Consider the following 27,803-nt stretch of genomic DNA (forward strand, 5'->3'; position numbering starts at 1 on the left):
CAGCTAATTTTTGTATTTTTTTTAGTAGTGATGGGGTTTCACCATGTTGGCCAGGCTGGTCTCAAACTCCTGACCTCAGGTGATCCACCCGCTTAGGCCTTCCAAAGTGCTGGGATTATAAGCATGAGCCACCGCGCCAGGCCTATAACTACTTTTCAAGAAAAAAAGAGCCCTCAGATTTGCGCAACTGTTTTCTACCATCCCTTGTGTATAAATTGGTAATCTGTATTGTACTTTATTAATATTGTTGATTTCGCACTGTAACTCAGCTATAAAGGAAACCGACGTCAAGGGGAGAGATTTAATCACAGAATAATCAGGGCTAGAATTTTAAGTAGGACATCATTAGCATGTTAATGAATTTTCCCACCTTATGCCAGCTGCCGGAGTAGAAAAGGTACTGCAGATGTAGCTAAAAAATCTGGCTGGTTCCCTGGCCCAGTGAGCTGTCAGGAATCTGTGGAGGGGGATCCATAAGCTAAGTGAAGGGATTCTCAGTGAGAATACCAAACAGCAGGATTTTGTTTCTCTGAGAACGATGGTTAACCATGCCCAGCCTAAACTCATTTGTCTTTTGGTGAGTAAGAGGGGAGTGGGAGGCAGAGAAGAGGCAGTTGAAGGGTAATGAAGTTGGAGTAGAGGCACCTTTCAAATTACGGTTTGGGGTTAGGACCTTTTGCTTCAGACAGAAAAGTTGTAAGTTCACAATGACAAGATCCTGCCCTAATTTTTGGAACAGTCTCGTAATTTTTGAGCTTGAAATAGCTAATGAAAGGAAGCACGAGTGTCTTAGTCTATTTGCGTTGCTATAGAGGAATACCTGAGGCTGGTCCTTTATAAAGAAAAGAGAATTCTTTGGCTCACAGCTTTGCAGGCTGTCTAAGAAGCATAGTGCCAGCATCTGCTTCTGGTGAGGGCCTCAGACTGCTTCCACTCATGGCAGAAAATGAAGGGGAGCTGGCGTGGGCAGGTCACTGGAGAGAGAGGAAGCAAAAAGAGAGAGAAGGGACATGGCACACTCTTTTTAACCACCAGCTCTCCCAGAAACTAACAGAGTGAGAACTCACTCATTGATGACCAAGCTATTCATGAGGGATCTGCCCCCATGACCCAGACACCTCCCATTAGGCTCCGCCTTCAACATTGGGGGTCAAATTTCAATATAAGGTTTGGAGGTCAAAGAAAGGAAACTATAGCAGCGACAGATTATACTGAGGTACTGGTTTAACTCTGAAGTTCCTGGATGCAGCTACTTGCAGAATTTCACTTCACACCTATTAAGAAAAGTCTTTTAGTTTAGAAATCCTGTGAGTTACAAGTTCTGCATATATAGGCAGTAATTCTTTTTTCCATATATATCAGATACATGTAGAAGAAACGTTCATGAAAAAGTAGAACAAAAGAATAAAATCTATGCGTCTCTTTTATTCGCAGGGAGAGGGAGGAAATGGAGAACCGGGACAATATGTATAACAAAGACAAAAACAATAAAATTAACAAACAACAATAAAATTTAAAAACAAAGACAGAATAAAATGCCAATGTCAAGTGTTAATTATTTGGTTGAGAATATGATGTGATAATGAACTTCCTAGAAGTCAGAGCACAAAAGACAGTTGAAGCATCATCCTTCTTCCTCAAAAGCACCTTGAAAAGCACAGAGTTTTTTTGGGAATTCAGAGGGATGCTAAATTCTTCAAGACAATTCTTTTGAAAGCATAGTGGAAGGTCCTCCTGAAGAGATTTATAACACATGCAAAAAACTCTTTTACTTGTATTGTTAGTTTTTACAACTTTTTATTTTAGGTTCAGGGGTACATGTGCAGGTTTGTTATATAGGTAAATTGCATGTCATCAGAGTTTGGGGTACAGAGTATTTTATCACCCAAGTGATAAGCATGTTATCCGATGGTTGTTACCAATGACCTCTAGGAAAAAACTTGTTAGGGGATCCCTTCAAAGCAGGAGAGACTGTGGACAGGAGAGACCGAAACCACATACACATTTTAGATATGTAGGTATGTACAGTTTTTCCCAGAAACAGATCCAGTTTTTCAGCAGATTTGTAAAGGGGTCGTTCTAAGATCCCTCAAATTTTAAGAAACATTAAGGTATTAAACTGTGGAGGTGAATACGGGCTTGGGCTAGTGAAGTTTAAATACGGCATCTTCCAGCATCTGACATTATCCCAAGATGTAACTTAGTACCTAAAAAGTGACTGGAGACCACATCCTGTAGACTCACCAAATATCACTTCTTTCCTCTGAGCTTTGGCTAAGACCTACGTATAAGACAGCTTAGCTCTCTGGGCCAGAACAGTGATAGCGCTCTTGATAACAGAGGGCCAAGCCGTCTGCTTTGGAACCAGATGAGTGTTGCAGTGCTGTGTGTCAAGAAATGTAGAGGGTTATATGAGAAATAGATACGTGTCTGCCTTTCCAAATTCGGAATCTTCAGTCATTTAGATTAAAAAGTATGTCAAATAGGATCTTTTGGAAGAAATAAAAAAAATTCAAAATCTTTTCCCTCAGGTTTTTCCAATAGGCTGAGGTTTTAAATCTCGAATCATTTATCTTTGATTTGCCTTATTGATTACTTTATCACTTTATCAGGACCCTGATTAAATCTGCTTGTGTTTTTAATTTCTCTCCATTTTTTTCCTTTCCAATTACATCCTTGCATCACTATTAGTGTGATTATTTCCCTTCAGCCTTTTTTGCCTGTGAATTTCTAAGCTGAAAATTGCAAGTAACTTTCTCCCTCCTTTATTAAATCGCTGTGATAATTATTTTGGGAGACATCCCCATACAGTGCAAAAAGCCTGGATTAGGATGTAGGGGGGCGTCAGTTTAATCTCAGTCCTGCCCTTCCCTAATCATCTGCATAGCATCTGACATATGTAACATCAGAATGTGAGGCTCAGTGAATGAATAATCTTCAGCAAGTCACTGAATTTTATCTGAGTCTCAATTGCTTCATATATAATACTGTAGAACCAGATCTTGAAGTTGCATTTCTATCCATCCATCCATCCATGCATCCATCCATCCATCCATCCATCCATTCATCCATCCATGCATCCTTTCCACAAGCATTTATTGAGTACTTCCAATATGCTAGGTGCTGTGGCAGGCCCTCATGGTCCAGAGATGAATTAGATAGTCCCTGTGGCTACTGAGGTCCCTTTTAACTGTAGCCCCTTGTATGTGAATTTCCATAATTCAATTGATACTTTGTTCATTTATTTTCTAACTCTCACTAACTTTTGATCTCCTTTTCCCACTTTTATCCATATATAATTTTAGAAGTCCCTGCTATTGTTACGTCTTTTTTCACTTGTTTCTCTACTTGTTTCTATACTCCTTTAAAATACATAAGTCACATACCCCCCTGGGTGGAAATGCAATGATGTTTTCAATTATATTTCATACCAAATTGCAACAGGCAGTTTTTTTTTTTGACATGCTAATTCATTTACAGCAGGAACTTGACTCTACGTAATAAGGTGGATACATGTATCTCTTAAATATCTGCCAGATTTTCTGCTTTGTAGATTATTCTTACTAATCAGTGCCTATTAGAGTCTCTTTGTACATTTCATATGGACTCTGGGCTTGGGCTAGTGAAATTTAAATATGGCATGGGATAATGTTGGTAGACACATGTACTCACACACACTCATATAATGTCCTGAAGATTAAGCTCAGAGTGATGGTAAGTGGAACTTCATGACCTTAAAGAAGAGCCTATTTGCCATGTTTTGAGTGAGGGCATTATTTTTTGCATGGGGACCCTACCATGTATTGCAGAACATTTCACATCCCTGGTCACTGCCTGCATCCAACTCTTCTTCCCACCCCCATTTTTCAATGCCCCCAGGTAGGAGTGGTACCACACTCAGTTAACTGCACAACTTCAGTTTATGCTTTATGTTTTAATATCATCCATATGATTTGAAAATATATTGTTATGATCATTAGAACTTGCCTGGAATTAATAAAACTGAATTCTATTATTCACGTTATCTTTTATATAGATCCTTAGAGGTTTAAATATAAATTCTTTGCAGATTTCTACTTCTATTGCTCTTTACTGTGTATGTTCAGTATGTGTTTCTTGGGCACAGATTTGGATGAGCTACAGCTATTGTGGATTTAATGTTTTCTTTGAAGAAAAGGAATGATCCCTTGTATGAAGTCACCCTCTTTTTAGTAACAAAGACTTACCCCTTTCTTCTTGTTTCTCAAGTACTTGAGAACTAAGCACTGTGCTAAGGCTTGACATACTTTAGTTATCTCATCCTCTGGACCACTGTGGTGCTGGCTCCACTGGAATCTCTGTTTTACAGATGAAGAAGCTGAGGTTTAGGAAGGATCCTGCCACAGAGCCTCCAGGAGGCAATGCCACCATCTGAATCCTTCTTAACCTGCCATTTTACCTTTGACATTGCTTTTGACATTTGTTCTTTATGAACTTGACTCCTAATGTCAATGTATCCATCCCACAATCTCATCGCCCTACCTAAATACCACACTCATAGATTCATAATTATGAAACAAAAGTCTACCAAAAGTCATCTATTGCTGATGTTGGACACCCTGAAAAGACGGGTAATTTTTTTTTTAATTTTTGAAGTTTTCAAGCACCCTCCCTATATTTTGTGCCTGAAATGATGATCTACTATCTGCCATGTTGCTAGAGCAGATGGATAATTTAACTCAGTAGTAGGAGGTTCTATAGGTTATCACCCTATGAAACTTTTATGTATCTTTTGTATTGAAACCTCAATTCTTTATTTTTGAAGGGTGACTAAGAGAAACTTGGCATACTACCATAAATTAGAGAGAAGTTGAGCTATAGCAATTTAATTGGATACATATTTGTTAACTTCAAACCAGATTTTTTGTATACTTTCAAAGAACTGTTGCTAGTTCTGCTTCCTGTTTTAAAATGCTGAAACATCAATGTTTTCCTTTGTAGTCCTATAGATAAATGCATTGGTTTTTAGATTGATACATTACTCAGTTTCTTGTAAAGAAGTAGTTAGAAGTCCTTTTGCTTTTAAGAATTCACTAATTTGGCCGGGCGCGGTGGCTCAAGCCTGTAATCCCAGCACTTTGGGAGGCCGAGACGGGCGGATCACGAGGTCAGGAGATCGAGACCATCCTGGCCAACACAGTGAAACCCCGTCTCTACTAAAAATACAAAAAATTAGCCGGGCGTGGTGGCGGCGCCTGTAGTCCCAGCTACTCGGGAGGCTGAGGCAGGAGAATGGCGTAAACCCGGGAGGCGGAGCTTGCAGTGAGCCGAGATCGCGCCACTGCACTCCAGCCTGGGCGACAGAGCGAGACTCCGCCTCAAAAAAAAAAAAAAAAAAAAAAAAAAAAGAATTCACTAATTTGTCATCCTATTGATTATAAGGAATTCAATTTGCAACATGTGATGTCAATATTTCTAGGCTTCTTTTGAGTGAGTTTTGAACTTTAGTTAAATAAAACAACTTTTTTTTTTTTTTTTGAGACGGAGTCTCGGTCTGTTGCCAAGGCTGGAGTGCAATGGTGTGATCTTGGCTCACTGCAACCTCTACCTCTCAGGTTCAGGCAATTCTCTGCCTCAGTCTCCTGTGTAGCTGGTGGCGTCTGCCACCATGCCCAGCTATTTTTTTTGTATTTTTAGTAGAGATGGGGTTTCACCATCTTGGCCAGGCTGGTCTTGAACTCCTGACCTCATGATCCACCTGCCTCAGCCCCCCAAAATGATGGGATTACAGGTGTGAGCCACTGCGTCCAGCATAAATAAAACAACATTTAAACTATTATATAATTGAGGATTTTCAGGAATGAATGTTGATTCTTTATAAACCAAATTTGATTTTATGAGGTTTTGCGGAATTTAATTTTACTAGGGCTAAATATGACATCTTTTATGTGGTCACAGGTTTTTCAATGATTAATTTGATACGAAATATTTTATTTTCCTTTTTGGCATTACCATGAATTATGGTTTCCTGTACACACCCCTGCCATTTTAGCTGTGTGCTTTTTCTTTGAAGCTGCCATATGTTAACAACCCAAGGGAGATGGTATTTATTGGAGAGATCATCATTTGTTGCTAATTTGATTTTTCAGATTCTCTGAGCTCTTATAAAAAAGAGAGAGTATGCTGATGAATGTTTTCCTGCCCTGACCACTTTGAGGAGCTAGTGTTTGCTGCCCTGGGCCCATTCTACTTTAGTCCCGTTATGTTTTGGACTTGGGGATGGCCACTCTGTATAATCCACTTTCCATTGAGGCATTCTGTAATTGGCGAGGGTGGACAACCCTGAGTGAATGCACTGCAATTCAATATTTATGGCCAGTACAGAAACCATCAAGAATTGCTTAAGGATTTACTGACTTGGCATCATCAAAAATTTATGAGGCAGGCATGCTCACATTCCACATGCCTGCATAGTCATAGAATGTCGTTTTTTCTTTTGACATTATACTTTCTGGAGTCTTAATAACCCATTAACAACTGATGACACACTTTGCTTTTTGTTTTAATTATAACCAAATTTTATTTGCCAAAATGATGTTTAATTTTTTGGTGTATTAACCCATTCTGAATGTGTCTCTTTTCCTGTGTTTACTATGACTGCTTTACGCTTCACGTCTCCCCAAATCTGATATTTTCCCTCCCCCAAAAAGAATCAAAAGCAATTATATTATGATTGTATGGTCTGTCAATGAATGGAGGTCTGTCTGGTTTGGACAAAGTGACTGAAATCTTGAGCTTCTTTTTAACTCTGAATTGGATCCAGCATTCAATTTGGTTCATATGTACCAATTATGTCGGGTGAGACACATACATTGGAATTTGGCAAATGTCTGTGTGGCCTTCACCCAACTCCATTGTTTTCAGAGACTGAGTAAAAGTAGTGGCTGGATACCAACTTCATGTCTGCCCTAAGAAGGTCACCAAACACTGACATTCCCCAGTGGTCTGGAATCCTGCAAATCTGTCAGCTTTTGGAAGTGATGTAATTCTCCCCTAAAGATTATAGAGAAATTCTCTGAAGTCAAAGCTGATGAAACTTCTGGAGTTACTCTAGGATAAAATTATAATTTATTTCAAAACATACCTTTAGCATAAAATAAAATTTTTGAAATGAATGGAAAATGTTTATCATACAGCTTCTATAACAGAGCCCAGGTTGCATTTTTAGCATTCTCTTCTGTGCTTGCAGCATAGGAAGGGTTTTTACACACTTGTACTGAGGATGCAGTAATCCTCTGTCTGGGGATCCAATTGTACATCCTCTGTCTGTCCTTAAACTTATAGGACAATAGTGAGAGCATGGCACCAATTAATCCTCATAACTGTACTTTGAGACAAATTTATTATTCCCAATCTACCGATGTGTGAAACTGAGTCTCAGTGAATTAACAGAGTTGCTCAAGTTTCCGTATATGGGAAATCAAGAACTGGAATGAGACTCATCTGTCTCATTTCAGAGCCATACTCTTCATTATACACTTCTGTGTCCCTGGTTGCAATATGGTATTCCAATTTATTTTTTGTTATGTACATAACAGTTCAAGAATCAATATACTGTGACTTAACTACCTCCTTATTCCGAGGTGTTTAATGATTAGTTCATGAATTTCTTTCTGAAGATAAAGTGCCAAGAGTGGGATTAATGACCCAAAGAGTGCAGTCATTTTTATGGCTGCATACATGCTGCAGATTGATTTGCAAAAGGATTATAGCAATTTAATTGATACTACCAATCCATCCTTTCTAATAATAAGCATTATTTCTTAAATGATTATTGGTATAACAACAGTCGAGTGGTATTTAATTCATGCCTCGTTTTTGCATGTCTTTTAGTAATACATTCAACTTGTTTTTTTGTGCCTTTATAATTTTTTTTTTTTTTGGGACAGGGTCTCACTCTGTCACTTAGACTGGAGTGCAGTGGCATTATCTCGGCTCACTGCAACCTCCAACTCCTGGGCTCAAGCAATCCTCCCATTTCAGCCTCCTGAGTAGCTGGAAGTACAGGCATGTGCCACCATGGCCTGGCTTGGTAGAGACAGGATTATGCCATGTTGCCCAGGGTGGTCTCGAACTCCTGGGCTCAAGTGATCCACCTGCCTTGGCTTCTGAAAGTGTTGGGATTTCGGAGTGAGCCACTATGCCTGGCCTAATTTTTTTCATTTTGTGTTGCCTATGTCCTTCGTCTATTTGTTTTATTTTGAAGGATGCACCTAGTGGTTTCCTTTTCTTTACATAATATGGTTATCAATCATTTTTTCCTATTTGTATGTGTGTGTGTGTTTGTGAATTTACTCCCTCATCATGATTAATAATGGACCAAGAACAAAGTATAAAAAATAATAACATGTTGAGACAACAGTGTAGAGTGGATTTTAAACTTCTTAAGGCATTAGCATGCAAATGATGTACTAAACAACATAGACCGATCTTTCTGAGTAAAGCCATCCTATTTCCACTCTGTGTATTAATATGCATTGGACCTGGCCTTTCAAACAAATGTGATATTCAGGGAACTGCCGCAATCGAGACCTTAATAAACCAGTTTCACTTTTTTCAGTAAACCTGTGAAAGGTATTATTTTACCTTTTGTCCACCGTTAAAATGCAGAAACTGAGAGAAGTACTCAGTATCCTACCCATGACCTTATTTTTCTTCAGGATGCGTCTCATGTTTTGTACTTCACTGTCTTTGGCCCTTTTTTTCTTTATTATTTCCCATTTTCTTAAGTTGATCCTTTATAAAAGCAACTACTGCTTACAGGACTATTTTTTTCCTTCCAGAGGCATGCTGTTATTTCATAGGTGAACGGATAGTGTCTTGATGGTGTCTGTGGCCCTTGAAGCTGCAGTTTAAGGGAGGGGGTTCAAAGAAATGGTAGAGAAAGGCTGTCCCTGTCCTGGAAGGATGCCAGACAGGATGACCTTTGAAACTGTCACCAGGGGCATGAAAAACGTGTTTGCAACAGTTCCCTGCCCTTCTCTGCACAGACGATATGCAGCATTTGGTATTAAGGCAAAGATCCTTTTCCATTGATGATGTGTAATCATAAATCGTAAGAAATTTCTATGATTTCGGCTCCAGGAAGGCACCTTTCTACCTGTTGCAGCAGTTGGGAGTCATTCTCCCTCCACCCCGACTACGTCTTCCCACAGCTTTTGGCTCCTCTGGCTGGCTTTCACATTCTCCTCTCCACCTTTGGACTATCCCACACCCTTGTCTATCCACACATTCACTCCCTACATCCCTTCCATGACTAATCAGGACAGCTCTTCTGACCACCTTAACTTGCCACGATGTCCGCGTGCTCTGGAAAAAGTGCGCTAAGCCCCGCCCCGCCTCTCCCCATGTGGTCTGAGTCGGACCCCACTGACTCTCCTGTATACACATCCTCTGTGCTCCTTGGACTCCTATTTATAGCCAGTCTCTCTGTTCCCACGCTGCATGGCATTTGATCTGATGCTGGGAAGGTAATCATTATCCTCCCCTTAATGTTTCAGGATTATTCATTCTATTTTGCCATGTCTAATGTAATATTTAATAGCATCTATGAAGAAGCCTGAAGACTATAAATAAATGCTCTCTTTGATATTGAGAGGGTTTCATACAATATAAAATTTAGAGTACATTTTTTTTTTTTCTCAGGAGGTCTGACATTAATAGTAATCGTGAGCCCCAAAGTAGAAGCTTTTATATTTTAGCGTAATGAAGTTTACCATATGTTTCAAAGTCACTTGCAATTGTGCTTCCCATAATGACAATTAGAAAGGTCATCCTGTCTTGCCAGGCTCCATTAGGTATATATTCCAGCTCGTGACTGTCACCGTGAAATGTGTTAAGGCACTTTTATGCAAATACAAGGGGAGACATGGTATTTTTTATCCCAAAGTGTAACTGTTTACAACTAATTACCAAACACGGAACAAGCCTATTGTTTGCCTTTACATGAGATATGGGCATAGAAATTTCTACAGCAAATTCTCCTCTGTCTTTTCATTGATTAAATTATATGAAGTCACCCTCTTCCATGAAGCTTTACATGATGAGGTCCCCAAAGAACTGAATAAAGAAATTTGTCATTAAGACACTGGTGTATTTCTGATTTATATATTTTTTTCTGCTTAACTTGAACAACTTATTAACTGCATTAAAATATGGAAACAGTTATTGAATTTAACTCTCTACATGTGAACCTTGAAGAAATGATGGGGCAAAGGTGAAAGGAAAGGGAGGAGATGAGGAGGTGGCACAAGTAATGTTTTCTTACGGAACTTGTAGAGGGATAAACCTACATTAGAACTAAAGCAGAGAATTCCCGGGAAACTGAAACATGCCATTGTGGATGTGAGTCATGGGAACTGATGCTGGAAAAAAATAGTTCCTAATCTGGCTTGGGAATGGCAAATTTGGTTGCCACAATTGAAATATTAATCTACTTCTTTGTATGAATGCCCTTTCATTTATGCCTTTTTCCCTCTAAGAGGCTTCGGTCTGAATTATGAGAGACAGGCTAAACTTCTCTATTCAAGCCTTTAGAATTTGCAAACATTTATCAATAGAGAAGAAAGATGGATGAAAAGTTCTGGATTCGTTAATGCACAGCCATGGTCTCTACAGTTTTGAAATTTCTCACTTGGGAGAATACTGGAGAAGAACCCGTGGCCCATGAAGCATTTGACTGTTGATATTTCATACTCTTCAAATGCTTTAATTTAAAAAATTGATCTATGAATTGAACATATATTCATGGGATGCAGACACTGCAGAGAGCTGCCTCTTCCCGGCCTTTGTGTTTGAGCTGTGTTCTGGTCGCTTAATCACCCCTCTATCTGGAGTGGTTTGTGTTCAGGGTTTTCAGAGGCAATGACTCCATATTCCTCAAGGAACTTTCCAGGCAAATGAATTTATTACTTTTTTAATATTAAAAATGATCCTTTTTATTGAGAGTGATAGAAAGGGAGGAATAAACAGTTTTAATAGCCCTGCGACACATAGGTGGAGGAAAAAACCGCCTCCATGCTTACGTAAATAGGAAGGAGAACAACTGTAGTGAGAATGTAGAAAAGGACTCCTTTCTTCCCTCTTCCACTCTCTTGTTTTTTGCCCTCTGGCCTAAAGCTGTTAACATTGGGTGAATGTCCCTGTTGTCATCTTGCATTATACCTCGTCCTGTTTGTTGTTGATAGGGATGGATATCTGAGAGTCTGTCTCAAGAGTTACATGTAAGTTTGTGTAAGGCCCTTCTTTTGCTTCTACATTTTTGCTCATTGTTTGGATGCATTTTGTAGGACTGTGAGCTTGTTTAAAACACCTGCGCAGCAGTGGACCCTTGTGTCACTGCCTGGCCTCTCATTCAGAAGCCTTAGCTGTTCCTCAACTCCCACAACACATGTTGAGCGCCTCTCAGGTGCCAGCCACTGTAATAGGCACTGGGGAGTGGAAGGGTGACAAGATATGATTCCCGACCTCAAAAGGTTTGCAGTCACTGGTGGAGGAGGCATATGTACACAGCAAATAGGACATGATGTGTTGAAGGATGAAATGAAGCAATAAACAATGGGTGTCAAGACAGCAGAGATAAGGACAACCAAGGATGCCTTCGAGGAGCCAGGGAGAGCCTCACAGAGGAGGCAGGGCATGCATCATGGCTTGGGGATGGAAGGGACAGAAATACTGTTGTATTAGGGAAGAGGAGAGCACAGACTCAGAGGTCAGAGGAACGTGGCACATCTAGGAGACAGGGATCCAATCACAGCCCTACCACTTAGCAGCTGTGTAGCTTTGGGAAAGTTTACCGATCTCTCTGAGTATGTTTCCTCCCATGTAAAATAGAAATGCTACTACTACTAATACTGACCTCCTAGGACCATGAGTAGATGAAGTAATAATACATGTAACAATTTTGGCTTAGTGCCCTAGCATATCATAAGGATTCAATAAATATTAGTTTATGTGATTATTGATCTGGCTGGACTGAAGGATATAAGAGTGAAAATGATAGGAGATGAGGCTGGAGAAGTGGACAGAGCCAAACCATGAGATACCTTTTCAGCAGGCTGGGATTTTCAAGATTTCCCGAAGGTCATGGCTAGCCCTTAAAATAACTTGGTTTCTGTATCCTCCACTGCTCCTGAACATTCTTGTATTACAGTTGTGTTCGTCTATTTGCGTTGCTATAAAGGAATACCTTTACATTTATATATAGGTATTATGTTTATATATAGGAATACCTTTATATTTATATATAGGTATATTTATATTGCAGGGTAATTTATAAAGAAAATAAGTTTATTTGGCTTATGGTTCTGCAGGCTGTACATGAAATATAGTGCCAGCATCTGCTTCTGGCAAGGCCTCAGGAAGCTTATAGTCATGGTGGAAAGGGCAGGGGAGCCAGCCAGCGTGTCACATGGTGAGAGAGGGAGCAAGAGGAGAGGTGGAGGTACCAGGCTCTCTTTAAACAACTGGATCTTGTGTGAACTCATTACCACGGAAAGGGCACCAAGCCATGCATAAGGGACCTGCCCCCATGACACAAACACCTCCCACCAGGCCCCACCTCCAACACTGAGGAATCACATTTCAGCATGAGATTTGGAGGGGGCAAACATCTACACGATATCGAAAGTCGATGATTAAACACAGTCTCATATAAATGTTCTATCTCCAGGAAAACCTAAACATTGCATACCTATTATAGCTAAAGTAAAAAATACTGACAACGCCAAGAGCTGCCAAGAAGGTGGAGCAGGCCAATTGCTCATACATCCCTGGTGGGATGTGCCAGTACCGCTGGTGGGGGTGTAACAGTAGATGGATGACAGTGGCAGTGGCTTATGAAGTCAAACATTACACTTGCCATGTGACCTGGCAGTTCCACTCCTAGATACTTATTTATCCTCTAGAAATAAAAATTTTTATATCACAAAACTGTAATGAATATTTATAGCAGCTTTATTCATAATTGCCTAAAACTGAAAACAAGTCACACGTCCTTCATTGAGTGGATAGAATAGCAAACTATGGTACCTTTGCATAATGGAACATGACTCAGTAATAAGGAACAAACTATTAATGTATACAACAACCTGGCTACTTCTCAAATGCATTGTACTGAGTGAAAGAAACCAGTCTCAAAAGGCTGCAACTGCAGCATCCTATTCATACAATCTCTGGAAAAGAGACCTCTAGGGGAAGAGTTTAGGAGTTGGGAGAGGGGCTGGGAAAGGGTCTGATTAGAAATTAACAGCCCAAGGGAATTCTTTAGGGGCCTTGGAATTGTTCTGTATCCTGTTTGTGGTGATGGTTACAAGTTACAGTCCATAGAACTGTATAACAAGTGAATTTTACTGCACGTAAATTTTAAAAATATTTTAAAAACTTGAAAATGTATAGCTCATTTACCATGCTTTACCTGTCTAATCTCATTAATCATCTCTATGACGTTGATGTTATTATTACAGGTCGAGCATTCCTAATCTGAAAATCCAAAATCTGGAATGCTCCAAAATCTGAAACTAATTTTGAGGCTGACATGCTGCTCAAAGGAAAAGCTTCGCTGAAGCATTTAGGATGCTGGATTTTCACATTAGAGAATGTCTACAGCTAACTCTAATGCAGATATTCCAAAAGCTGAAAAAAATCCGAAACCCACAACGCTTCTGGTCCTAGGCATTTCAGATAAGGGATACTCAACCTGTTTATCTCTTAGTGCCTTATTATATACTACTATTATTATTATCGACTGAGCAGAGGCTTTGTGAGGTTTGGCCCAAACCCACATAGCTTCCAGGGGGCAAAACCTGGCACAAGCCAGGTGTGCGCACTCCCCAGACCCTGAATTTCCACAGCATTGCGAGTCTCCCCTCAAGGAGTCACAGAGTGGGAGGTAGATCTTTCTCAGGCTCTCGTCCAGGCTGGTACTCAGTTATCCGGCTCGCTGGTCGGTGTCATTGCTCTGTGCATCATGCTGGTGCACCTTTGCAAAATGTGCAAATGTTTTAAATGCTTAGTATCAGAGAGGGAGTTGCCTACTGAGTATTTTCTGACCCCTCGTGCTGTTGGCTAAGTGAAATTTGGCTTCTTTTCAAGGAACTGCTACCTCCCTAGAGGGTTTGTGTGATGACACCAGTAAAAACCTTATTCAGTTTTTGTTCAATTCCCAGCTTTAACTTCGTCTTCTTAAAAATCACTCAGGTTGTAACCAAAGGCTGCTCTATGGCTGAGTAGACCTGTTAATTATTAATAACTGTTAGTCAACTACGTAGTTAACCTCAGACCAGAGGGAAAGAGGTAATTCTTTAGACACACACACACAAGAACAAAATGTTAAGGTTGGAAAACAGTAAAAGGGATGAAGATATTTAATTCTTTTTGCATACTTTGTAATTATTTGGTTAAATATCTGTTTCCCCAGCCTCTGTGCCAGTTTTTCTTGTTGTTTTTTATTTTTATTTTTTTGAGAGAGAGGGTGTTGTGTTGTTAGCCAGGCTGGAGTCCAGTGGTGCAACCAAGGCTCGCTGCAGCCTCAGACTCCTGGGCTTTGATCCTCCCACGTCAGGCTCCCAAGCAGCTGGGACTACAGCCATGCACCACCATGCCTGGCTAATTTTTAAAACATTTGTTTTTGTAGAGATAGGATCTCTCTCTGTTGCCCAGGCTGGCCTTGAACTTCTGGTCTCAAGCAATCTTCTCACCAGTCCTCTCACCCCAGTCTTCTAAAGTGCTGGGATTACGTGAGCCATCGCGCCCAGCCTTTTTGAGGCTGTTAGTCTTCTGCCCCCGATTCCTGTAATCCTTGCATAGAATAGGGGCTTAGTAAAGGTCTGCTGAGTTAGAACTCCATTTCAACGGATATTGAACTTGAGAACTGAATGAGACTTGTGGTGTATGGTATTTCGAACTATTATGTATCCAACAGTCTGGTATTTCAGAGTCATTCATTTGCCAACTCCTATGTAGGTACTTTGGAGATATTATTTGAGTTATTCCTTATGACATCCCATGCAGCAAACATTCTCCTTCCTAAATAAGGAAGCTGAGGCCAGGAGTGATGAGCCGATTTGCTTGTTAGGCACACTGGATGGAGTGTGAGCTGTGTCAGACACATGTGAATTCAGATCTTTATTGTGCCACTTCAGAGGGACATTTGATGGGGTAGCTGTTTCACTTCTGTGAGTCTCACTTTCCACCTCATTCATTTATGTAACCCAATGGTGAGGCCAGGTTTTGTGAGCCCTGGGCTCACACAATTTGAGTATGGGTCTTATTTAAAGAAAAAAAATATATAGAATTATGATTCAAAATTGCATACAGGGTTTGAAGGGGACTCTTGAAAGTGGGGGACCTTGAGGCTTATGTGCCATTAGATTCATGGTAAATCTGTCCTTGCTTTCAACTAATTTTTTATAGTGAGCCCCTATGTGCCAGACTGTGTCTGCAGCTGGTTACATGTGCTGAGCCTAACAGTAGCATCCTGGTCCTCTAGAATGCTAGAGCCCACTGGGATATACCAGCAGAAAAAAGACAACGGCGGTACAGTCAGGTAAGTGTATGATGGGGAGGTATGAAAAGCCAGGGAAAGATTTCTGGAAGAGATGACATCTAAGCTGCTACTGAGATTATGTAAAAGTTAAAATGGAGAAAAGTATGGAAAGCCCATTTGAGGCAGAAGAAAGAACAAGCATTAGAGGTGAGAGAGAAAAGCTTCCTTATGGGGACTGCAAGGAATTTAGTGGGGCTGCGTTGTTCAGTGGGGTGGAGGAGTGGGGACAGCTTCCGCTCCAGAATTAGGCAGGGGCCAGGTGGGCTTGTATACCATTTAAGGAGTTTGGAAGTGATCCTAAGAGCGATAGGAGGCCCTTGGACAGATTTAAGCAGAGAGTGATCTGATAAGATTTGCATTAGGGGGAGGAAAAAAAGGCCACACTGGGTCCAGCTGCAGAATGGAGAGAGAATCCACTCCACACTGGACACAAGGGCCATCCCCCTGCAGGGAGGCCAGTGGCAGGAGAGAGGAAGGTGACAGGAGAGCAGCTGTGAGGACGGAGAGGAGGTGATACATGGCAGAGGTGTTCAGCCATGAGAACCAACAGGACTTGAGAGTGGATGCTTAGAGACAGGAGGTGCAAGGTGATCCTGAGGGAGGAGATGAGATAGAAGCTTAGCTTCTTGGCCTGGACCACTGGTGGGTGGTATTCATTAGAATCAAGGCCGTAAGAATGGCAGATTTGGAAGAGATTGTACTTCTTCTTTGAGCCAGTTGAGTTTGCAGTTTCTGAGTAACACCCAGGTGGAGATGTTCGGTGGAGAGCTGGTTGCAAAGCTGAGGAAGGAGGGCTGATTGACTGCAGGGCTTCAGCTGTTCTCAGCATATGGATTATAATTCGAGCCGTGCAGATAGATGAGAGTGCATGGGAAAAGCCAGTGCAGAGACAAGATGGTGCAAAGGAGCATCCCAAAGAACATTAATCTTTAGGGGACAGGCAGAGGACAAGGAGCCACGAAGAAGCATGAGAGACTGCGGTCAGGGATGAGGGAGGACTGGCAGGTGTGTGTGAGGAGCACGGACTGTTTTTGTTTGTCGGGTTCCCCTGCCTTTAGGGACACACTAACTCTTTGGATATCAACTGGTTGTCCCGGAATTCCATTCAGCTCTGTTCAACTTGTGTACAGAGCCCAGGGTTTTTTTTAGCCCCGCTTCCTTTCAGATTTGATAATTAGCTAGAGTGGTTCACAGAACTCAGGAAAACACTTTACTTATGTGTACAAGTTTATTGTAGAGGATACAACTCAGGAACAGCCAGATGGAAGAGATGCACAGGACAAGGTATGGGGGTGGCGCAGAGCTTCCGTGCCCCCTCCAGGTATGCCACCTCCCAGCGCTGCCATGGGTTCACCAGCCCAGAAGCTCTCTGAACCCTGTGGTTTAGGGTTTTCATGGAGCTTGGTTTTGTACAATTTAGGGAGACATGAGACATCAATCACATACATTTAAGAAATACATTGGTTTGGTCCAGAAAGGCAAGACAACTTGAAGCAATTTGGGTGGGCAGGGAGGCTTCCAGGTTATAGGAAGATTTAAAAATTTTCTGATTTGCAATTGGTTGAAAGAGTTATTATCAATAAGAAGGAATGTCTGGGTTTCGATAAGGGGTTGTGCAGACCAAAGTTTTCTCGTGCAGCTGAAGCCTCCAGGTGGCAGGCTTCAGAGAGACTAGATTGTAAATGTTTATTATCAGATGTAAGGTCTGTGTTGATGTTGATACCGGAGGGTATAATGAGGCATGTTCTACCCTACTCATTGAACGTCATGGCCTGAGCCAGTCTTTCTGGTTAAATTTTAGAGTTCTGTGGCCAGGGAGGAAGTCCATTCACGTGGTTGAGGACCTTAGAATTTTATTTTTGGTTTACAAAGAGAAAGCAGAGAAGGGTGATGAATGACTGAGCCACATCCTGGTGCCAGCTCTGGACCGGGTTTGGCTGTGGTTTCCACAAATACTTTTGAATGAATACATGAGTGAGCGAGTGAGTGAGTGAATGGGAGGAAGGCCGGCGGAGGTTTGAGGAGAGTGGGGAAAGGTCTGCCGTGGTGCCTTGAAGGTGAGGAGACCTGGCACAGGGAACGCAGAATTGCCAGGTGGATTTGGTGCCCATTTGGAAGGTGGCCCAGTGACTTCTGGGGACACTGTCCCTGAGATTGTGCATTTTCCCCAGCCGTGCTCAGCAGCCTGCTTCAGGGAGAGGAAATGGCAAGAGCGGGCACGCCAGGCTGGGGGTTTCCAGGCAGGTGGAGGAGAAAGGCAACTGGGTTCGGGAGCTGAATGGAGTGGCTGGAAGGTGAGTGAAGTGATGGATGGCTGTGTCTACACTGGAGGCTGATAAAGAAGGGAAAGTGACAGGTTGAGGGATGGGTGGCTGGATGTGGCTGTGGAACAGGGACAGAAATAACTGGGGTGTGGGAAAAGTGGTGGCAGGGTGGCTGGGAGCTCAGTGGCTCAGTTTGGGTGCAGATGAAGTAAAGGTGAAGTGGGGTGGGGCAGTGAGGCCAAGGAACCCAGAATCCCAGATATCGGCCTGGTGATGCAAGGATGGCGGCAGGGCTCAGGGTGGGGAGGAGGTGGAGGTCCAGGACCAAGGCCTCCAGAGAAGTGGGATGTCCCAGATGAGAACAACGAGAAGGACAGCTGGGGGTGAAGCTGAGCACCCTGAGCCTCCAAGCAGCAGCAGATTATACCTGAAGGTAGAGCCATGTTAGGGACCCGGCAGGACACTGACTGCTTGGGTAGGGGTGGGGAGTGAGCATCCACACTTGAGTGGCTGCAGGTGCCATGATACCCTCCAGGGATGACCAGGTCACTGTTAGGGCAGAGAGGAGGAGGCAGCTTTCAGAAGGAGCTGGGCATGCAGAGCTTGGTAACCAGGGATGGAGGATCCAGGCAGTAGGGCGAAGCCCACGGAGGGGCCCACAGGACGGGACAGCTGTGAAGACACTGTCCGTCCTGGAATGCGGGCAGCGTCTTCACAGCCATCCAAGGATTTGGACCCTGGCCTTCCCAAGTGAGAGCTAACTTTTTCTATAATCTCCGCCACTACATACCTGCCAAAATTCAAGGTGGAAAAAGAGCCTCTGTCCTAGCTTTTCATCGACGTGTTCAAAAGGAACAGAAAATCGTCGCATCGTCTTGCTTCTACAATGCCAGTGATTGTCTGATGCATCCCAGATTTGACAACAGCTCCAAGGTGGGTAGACACTCACACTGCAGGTTCACGTCAGTTCCAAATCGCATCTTTGCTTTTTAAATGTTGAAAAAGGGAAAAGACAGTGCATCTTAGAATTTAAGGCAACATAATAACTAAAGTGGTGGAGGCTTTTAACTGAAACCGGAAGAAACAGCATGAGTTTTTTGTTTGTTTGTTTGTTTTATATTTCTTAGCTGAAAGAAACTCAGGCAGGATAACGTGATAAGGAAACTCAAGTATTTGCCTGTGATTAGTTCAGGAACTGTTGGAAAAAGACTCTGGGATCGGGCAGAATCGGAGTTTAGATTACTAGCTTGAAGGACTTTTAAGTCCCATTTAAGATTTGGAGAGAGTTATAAAGGTTAAGCTAGTGTTTATAAGAACATGCGCCAATTAGAGAAGTACAGGAGAATTTGCTGTTTTCCCTGTGTCATTGTAAAGATCATTGTTCTTAAATTTACATTAGTTTGCTAGGCCTGCTGTCACGGAAAACCACAGACCGAGTGGCTGGGACAACAAATGTTTATTTTCTCCCAACTCTGAAGGCTGGAAGTTTGAGATCAAGGTGTCAGCACAAATGGTCTCTCCCTAGGCCTCTCTGCTTGGCTTGCGGATGACCGTCTTCTCCCTGCGTCCTCCCCACTCACATGACCTTCCCTATCTGTGTGTCTGTGTCCTCATCTCCTCTCTTCATAGGGACGCCGATCAGACTGGTTTAGGGCTCAACCTCATGACCTCATTTCAATGTTATCACCTCTCTAAAGACCCTGTCTCCAAAAACAGTCACATTCTGAAGTACCAGGGATTCAACATGTAAGTTTTGGGGGAGGACACGGTTCAGTGCATAGCAGCCTATTCCACACCTCATTTTATAAGAAGAGAATTTAAAATCAGATCCTTGCCTAGCACTTTTCTGGTCACACACACAAAATAATCCAGAAAGTTACCTTGGCTGCTCAACCTCATGTGGCCGGACCCTCTGTTGCTGTAAGACCTCACTGGACCCTTCTCCCTCCTCTCTCCTTCACATGCCAGAACCTTCCTTACATGTCTAGATGCCCCAAGCTTGTTCACACCTTCAGGGTTTGTTCCCTCATCCTAAAATGGTTTCTCCTTGGGTTTACATGGCTCCTTTTGCCATTTCGGCCTCAAGTTAAATCCTGTTCCTCCAAGAATCTTCCCTGACCATCCAACGGAAAGCAGCCGCCCAGCAATGCCAGATCTCATTACCCTGTCTCAGTGCTCGGCGTGGTACTTACTGCTGGTTGATAGGGTCTCATTTATCTTGTCGCCAGTGTCCCCAGCACTGAAGCAATCCCCAGCAGATAGTGTCACTGAAATATTTGCCAAGTGAATGAATAAAACCACAAGAGTTAGGAAGAAATGAAGAAAACTGGGAAGAACCTGGATATTCCTGAAGTCCAAGACTTTATTTTTTTAGGTGGGGTTCATCAAAAGGAGGCAGTTTGCCTGAGGTCCCTCCCCTGGGCAAAGAGAGAAACAGGGCTGGTCTGACTCCAGGCCTGTCTGTGACTTTGTTTTAATAAGCAGATGGTATTTTTGTATACAGTGACTTGGAGAACTTGGAGATGTGTATCAATGCCGCCTTTCTTCCCTATCCCTTGTGTAACACGTCTGGTGTCTTGGATCAAGTTTGGGGCCACATCCAACTGTGCCACTAGACTGTATCCCATGATGCAAGGATTGTACTGCATTCATACCCTGCAGTGTTTGCACATAGAAGCCTCACTGTAAATGTTTGCTGAGTGAAACAGTGAATAAATGAGTGAATATTTGAATGACGAGAACTGACAGTCTTTTGAAGTTCCTCTAGGGTGGTGCTTCTCAGACTTCAACATCCATCTGAACCATCTGGAAAGCTGGTTAAAATGCCAGGTACGATTCGGGAGGTCCTGGGTAGCCTGAGATTCTGCATTTCTAATGAGTTTCCAGGTGTTGCTATTGCTGTTGTCCTTGCCTCTCCTTTGTGTAGCAAGGCTATAGGATGTGTCCAGGATGGTCTGTCTACAGGGTCAAAGATAATCTTGTGAGTTGACTAGTCATCAAAAGACCCCAATCACTTCTCAGTTTGTCCAGAAAATAACACAGCAACTTTCAGCCAGTTACTTAACCTCACTGATTTTCAGTTTTTTACATAGGTGACTTGGAGATGGGTGTCAATGCCCCCTTTCTTCCCTGTCCCTTGCATATTTTGCCTGATGTCTTGGATCAAGTTTTGGGCAATATCAAACTATGCCATTAGATCATATCCTATGATACAGGGATTATATTATATTCATACTCTGCAGTGTCTTGTACGTAGAGGCCTTACTCTAAATGTTTGCAGTGAAACAATGAGTGAATATTTAAAAGACAATAATTGACAGTCTTTTGAAGTTTACTTTTGAGGAACCTAGTCCAAATATCAGGAGATACTATTTGTTGAACACATTGATACATGTTATGTCTACTTATCACAACAATCCTGCAAGGTGGAATTATTATCCTCATTTTTTTTTTTTTTTTGAGACAGAGTTTTACTCTTGTTACCCAGGCTGGAGTGCAATAGCGCAATCTCGGCTCACTGCAACCTCTGCCTGCCGGGTTCAAGCGATTCTCCTGCCTCAGCCTCTCGAGTAGCTGGGATTATAGGCATGTACCACCATGCCCGGCTAATTTTGTATTTTTAGTAGAGATGGAGTTTCTCCTTGTTGGTCAGGCTGGTCTTGAACTCCTGACCTCAGGTGATCCGCCCGCCTCGGCCTCCCAAAGTGCTGGGATTACAGGCATGAGCCACCCCTCCTGGCCTATCCTCATTTTTCAGAAGAGGAGACTAGTACTCAGAGAAGTTGGACAACATGCCCAAGGTCCCTAAGTCAATAACCAGGAGCCAATAGCAGGGATCTGATTATGGTGATGATGGTGTGTGTGTGTGGTGTAGTATATGTGTGTGTTTGCATGTGTATATGTGTGTGTGTGTGTATGTGTTTCCCTCATACCATTTTGCTTGTCAAATGATCCTTTAGGTTCTTTCCAAGTGTATGGTTTTAGGTCAAAGGCAAAGCATGACGCAGTTCACTGTGAGCTGTGACTTATTATACAAGCTCGTAAAGGAGTCAGATGCCTTTTCTGATCCTCAATAGAACCTTTGTCTTCTCACCACCATAACACACTGGTTTCCCTTCAGGAACTGATTTGATATTCTCATGAGCACATATGCAGTTTCTCCTACAGACTGTAAGATTTTTAAGAGCAAGGACTGGGTCTTATTTTCCATTTTGTTCCCTACTGTCTTCGATCCTTATTTCATTCAGTGGTTTGATTTGAACAGAACTTTGGAAGCACGAGACAGACTCTGTACATTAAAAAGCTTCCAGGGCACTCACCGTGGTGTCCGAAGTGTCACCAAATCTCTGCTTGCCTGAGGTTTCTCTATCTTGATTAATCTTGATTTTTGCTATTTTTTTTTTTTTTTTTTGTGAAAGAGTAAATGCCTGTGGGAGGGCTGGGCCCCACCTACAGAGGACTCTGGTAGTGTGCCAAGAGCAGGGCTGCATAATTGGTGCATGTGACAGGGCACAGAGGAGGGTGGAGGGGTCCCTGGGTGATGGGGGTGCCTTCCCCTCGGCTGTCTTTATTGTGTCCCCATTGGCATTACTGTTACTAAATCAGGGAACAGATGGAGGCATGAGGTAGGATTCTGTGACAGACAGCCTTTAGCGAGTTACCAATGATGCCAGAGTTGACCATCAAGTAAATCTGTTGCCTTCTGAAATACATCTTTGTCTGTACAATGCTAGGGCCTGAGTTGCTTAACCTTCTAGTAAACCATAAATTTCTCTCCCATGTCCTTGGGGTGATAAAAATCTCCCCGAGTTGTGCAGAGCACAAAGTAGAACCTGACAGGGAATATTCTGAAATAATTGTGTGGATGGTGACAGGTGAAAAAATACACCGTAGAGATATCGATCCTGTACGAATGCAACCTAAGTTGTTGCTCCGTTAAGAAATGTTTTTGGAGTTCTTCATACACTAAAAAAAAAAAGAGAAGACGACAAAGAAGAAAAGTGGAAAAGAAGAGATTTCTCTTGTCTTGTATGAAGCAGCAACATAATATTCTATGAGAATTGTTTTAAATATGGTAAAGTAGGGGCACTTCTATTTAAAGGATACGTCTTTGGTTCATTTTTTATTTTTAATTGTCCTGATATCTGTTCCTTTTGGGAAAGTCCGACGCTCTGGCTCTCTGCTATCTGTTCAGCCAGCCATCAGTAGAAGTGGGAACACAAATAGCTCATTGTTTTAATTTTGGATTTCCTTAGGCTGTTGCTGTCACCTAATCATCTCAGACACTCTTACAGGGAAACCAGCACTGGCAGGGTGTGAAGGTCAGAGCAAGGGCAGCAGTGCTTCTCAGGATCACGTGCCTGGAGAGGTCGGCATGCCCCTGACTTCTAAAGGGGGCCTGTCTTCCACAGGACGAGAGCTTACTGAGCGCTTCTTCTGCACTTACTGTACATTGTCATCCATACGTTAGTCGTTGTTACCATAAATGTCCTCACACATATGTGGCATGTAGATGACAAGAGCTTCTGAGTATATTTTTGAACTGTGTTTTTCTAAGGCAACTTTAAGTGCTTAAGAATCCAGTGGTATACGGGTGGCCACTGACTTTTAGATTCACGGCAATGTTCTGAGTGGGCAATTCGCCACCTTTCTCTAACTTTTATGCCCTTGAGGAAGCTGAGTGTGCAGATGACTACCTGTACCTACTGAGCTTCCTCTCATAGAGTTGGGGAGATAAATATGCTGCAAAACCTGCTATAAAACAGTCAGCCCTGAGCAGCAGGAAACTGAGTATACAGTCGCTCACATAGCCAAACCCAGGCTCAGGCCGACGTTCACCCCTGTCCGAAGAGGATGGAAATGAGACCATCTCACACCTCACATGGAAGTGCAGACCTGAAAGAAGAATGGGAGCTCCCCCAGCACAGGTGTCCTCATTTTACAGGTGCTAAAGGCTGTGGTGGAGACAGAGACGGGGAGAGGAGCTGGCTGTGATGCATTGTCGTGAGCATCTCACATGTAAGGGCCATGAGATGTGAGGACAGAAGGGTAGCCAGGCTGGCTGGTCTTCACATGGGCCAGTTGAGTGGGACTGTGGCATGGCCGGTGGAAGAATGAGCATTTCAGGAGGCAGAGTTCCCTACTCTTCTGAACCTCTGTTTTACAAAAGGCTTAGAATATAAAATTGGGACATCGTCTTTGGAATGGAGGGAGCAAAGTGTTAACCTGGATAGCTTTGGTGCACAAGGTGAGATGTTTGCCAAGGGCTCACACGCTCTCCTTCATAGGAGAGGGTGCTTAGGAGGAGGTCTGGCTCCTGTGAGATATGGGGCCTGTCCAGGACCTTCTGTTGCTACAGCAGGAACAGCAGTGTGAGGGAGGGATGTTGCTCTGCCTATTTTTCAGTCGTGGAACGGAGGCTTTGAAAGGTTCGGTAACTTGCTCGAGATCACGCAGCCAGTGAGGGTTAGCATGGGTTCAACACCAGTCGGCTCATCTCCAAAGGCCTGACTGACAAAAACAAATTTCAATGGATTTTACCTTTCCTCTGTAATAGACGAGGGATATCTCATTTCAGAATATCTGAAGGTGACATTTGGAGTTGCTCATTGATTCAATTATTCTGAATCTTTATTTCAGAGCTTATTTATCTCAGGTTTTAGATTTGGAATGCTCCAAAACTATTTGTTGCTTTCACTCCCCTTTGCACTGCTAAGTAAAGGTGATGTAGGAGAACTACTCATGGGGGTGAGCACAGCAAGGGTACGAAGGATGTAAAATCAGACACGGCTTTTCTATGCATCTTTCTTAGATGCATTACCTTTAACCCAAGAGACAGTCAGGATCATTATTAACTTTCCTAATATTTTGTAAAGCATTCAGATATCAACATTTGAGGGACATGCTCCTGGTCTTGTTTAAGTCAGGGCAGGAGTAGCTAATTAATTTTCTGATTCCTCAGGCTTCACAGTTTCAACCAGCCGTAATTATTTTGCAATTGAGGTTCCCTCTCTGCCCAAACTGGCATTGGTATCAAGGGCTAAATGCATCAGCTTTGTAATAATGGAGACGGGTGCCAATTCCATCTTCCATATGGGATGAAGTTGGGGAGAGATGGCAGAGAAGAATGCATTGGTCAGACTGTAAATGATATCGAGTAGAAAGAAGTCAGGGATTTTTGTTTTTAACATGGAAAGGAAATAGAATTGTAACTAAGTTGAAGTTTCTCTTTGTGCAAATTTCATCTTGTCATTTACAAGGGATTATGCCACACAGCTATGGATTTGGGCCCAATATTTGACCTTACAGCAGCTCTAAAAGATTAGACTGCAGTTAGGATCTGATTTTTAAACAGAACCAAATGCATTCTACTCTTTTCTGCTTTTAAGAGTAACACTGCTTGAGGATGCGTTGAAGCCCTGCTAGACATCTTTGCTGATCTTTGCCTTTAGCATTCTTTCTGGAGGCATTTAGACCTTAATAACCTACTGTTGTCCTTTAAAAAAGGACTGAAGAGAATAATATTTGTAGAAACAAAATAATCAAATGCAGTCATACATCATTTAGTGATGGGGATACGTTATGAGAAATGCATCATTAGGCAATTTTGCCATTGTGTGAACAGCATAGAGTGTGCTTACACAAACCTAGATGGTGCACCCTACTACTCCACACCTAGGCTCTGTGGTGCAGCCTATTCCTCCTACGCTACAAAGCTGTACAGCATGTGACTGTCTTGAATACTGTAGGCAATTGTCACACAGTAAGTATTTGTGTATCTGAACATATCCAAACAGAAAAAGTACAGTAAAAATATGGCATTATAGTCTTAGGGGACCACTGTCACATACACTGTCTATCGTAGACTAAAATGTGATTAGATGGTACGTGACCGTACTAGCAATAAAGTGCTTCTGAACTGAGAGGGTGGAATGGGAACAGGTACTGGCTTCTTATTTTAAGGGCTGGCTGGTGAGGAACTTGCCACGCAGAGCAGTAGGTTGAAACAGGCTGAAGACAGGCTACAGATAGGCTCCAGGGTTGATGCAGGGCCACGGTACAGCAGTTGCCTTGTCCTGGCTCGCTACAGGCTTGGCATCTCCTGTGCCTGTGTCCCTGAATTTGCGGTTGAACTTAAAGTTTGGGGAATCCCAGTGGCCCTGATGAGACTAGAAATACCACCCTAAACAACCTCCTTTAGCAGCTAAACTGACAATAATAATCTGTTGTTCACTGCACAGGATTGAGATGAGTGTGGCAGTCTCCTAGACGAAGGGCCACGCTGCTCTCCCACCTGGGTGGGGTGGTCAGTCTAGGGTAGTCCAAGGGGACTCTTGGGTCCCGATGACCCTGGAGCTGATAACCAACTCACAAACACATACATCAACAACATGAGGCTAGCTTCTGCTGGGGCTTTGTTGCCTGGCAGGCCTGAGTTTTAATCCTGGCTGGCCTCTTAATAAGTGATTGTGGCTAAGTCATTCTAATTTTTTTCTCTCTGAGCCTCAAATTCCTCATCTATAAAATGAGCATGAAATCGTATTCTAGTCATTCTGAGGGACAACTGAAGTGATATAGGTGATAATATGAAATGCAATAGATGTGATATGTAGAATTGTAAAACTTTGAAAAAGTAAAATGCCTGTTAAATTGTAAAATATGTGTAATATGTGAAAAACTCCTGGCAAATATACCTACTAATATCTATTTACATACAGTTCTTTTATATAAAATATAGAGCAGTATATGTAAACCTTCTAATAAAACACCTGGCTACAACTATGAATTCTTATGTGCTCTTCCTGCTCTCAGCTTCTCCTCCTGTTTTTAAGTCTTTGCAAGGCCTCCTCTAGTTGTTATGTTCTGAAAAGATTCAAGTTTGCATCCTAGACTTCAAATGATGTCTTTCCCATTTGGTATGTAGTGTATCACCCTGTACTTGGAAGTATGTGATACAAGAAGCTAATAATCTACAAAAATCTTTTTTTTTTTTTTTTTGGTTTTGAGATAGAGTCTCACTCTGTCACCCAGGCTGGAGTGCAGTGGCGCAATCTCGGCTCACTGCAACCTCTGCCTCCTGAGTTCAAGCGATTCTCCCACCTCAGCCTCCCGAGTCGCTGGGATTACAGGCGCCTGCCACCACGCCCGGCTAATTTTGTGTTAGTAGAGATGGGGTTTTACTGTGTTGACCAGGCTGGTCTCAAACTCCTGACCTCTAGTGATCCACCTTCCTCAGCCTCCCAAAGTGCTGGGATTACAGACATGAGCCACTGTGCCTGGCCCCTGCAATAATTCTTTAATGTAAGGAAATATCAAAGGAAAAACAAGAAATTCTAGGTAAGGAAAGGAATTTATTTAGTGGAAATATAAAAGAAGTTTAAAAAGTTGAAGAAAAGTATGGTTTTCAATGTTGATGGTGCATCCTTTGCAAATCCTTAAATTTGTGAATGACACTTTTGAAAACTTACACCTTATTCTAGGTGTCCTTGTTCACTTTACACTGTACTGTAAAGAATCACAAAAGAGGACCTCATACTTAAATAACTTTCTATGTAACATATATATATTTCAAAGCAACATGTTATGTATCTAATAAACACATACAATTTTTGTCAATTAAATAGTACATTAAAAAGACAAAAATAACTTTCTATAAATGAACTTGTTATTTAATCCACAGTGATAGAATATTCCCCATTTGATGCAAGCAGTTAAACTTCATTTCCATTAAGGCAAACACGCAAATAACAATCCTCCTTCCCAAATTTGGAATACCACTTCTCTTTTTGAACTCTCTTCATGAAGTAGTCCCTTTTCTTGCATTTACAACATAAAGCCTAAGCCACAAATATTGGAGGGCAGGGGTTGAGGATGAGCAATACAATTGAGATGTCCCTCATGCCCTCAAACCAAAAGTCCTGTATGTTCTCTCCTTCCTAAGTATGACTTATTTTCCT

At 42.3% G+C, this 27,803-nt stretch overlaps 1 protein-coding gene across 1 annotated transcript in view; it reads left to right on the forward strand.

The window, feature by feature from the left end:
- The window catches only part of DISC1 (DISC1 scaffold protein), a 340,168-nt gene that overhangs the window by 136,931 nt on the left and 175,434 nt on the right, over nt 1-27,803 (forward strand). The gene's annotated exons all lie outside the window — the stretch shown is intronic.

Source organism: Papio anubis, chromosome 1 (genome assembly GCF_008728515.1).
Source record: "Papio anubis isolate 15944 chromosome 1, Panubis1.0, whole genome shotgun sequence".
Classification (NCBI taxonomy): Eukaryota; Metazoa; Chordata; class Mammalia; order Primates; family Cercopithecidae; genus Papio; species Papio anubis.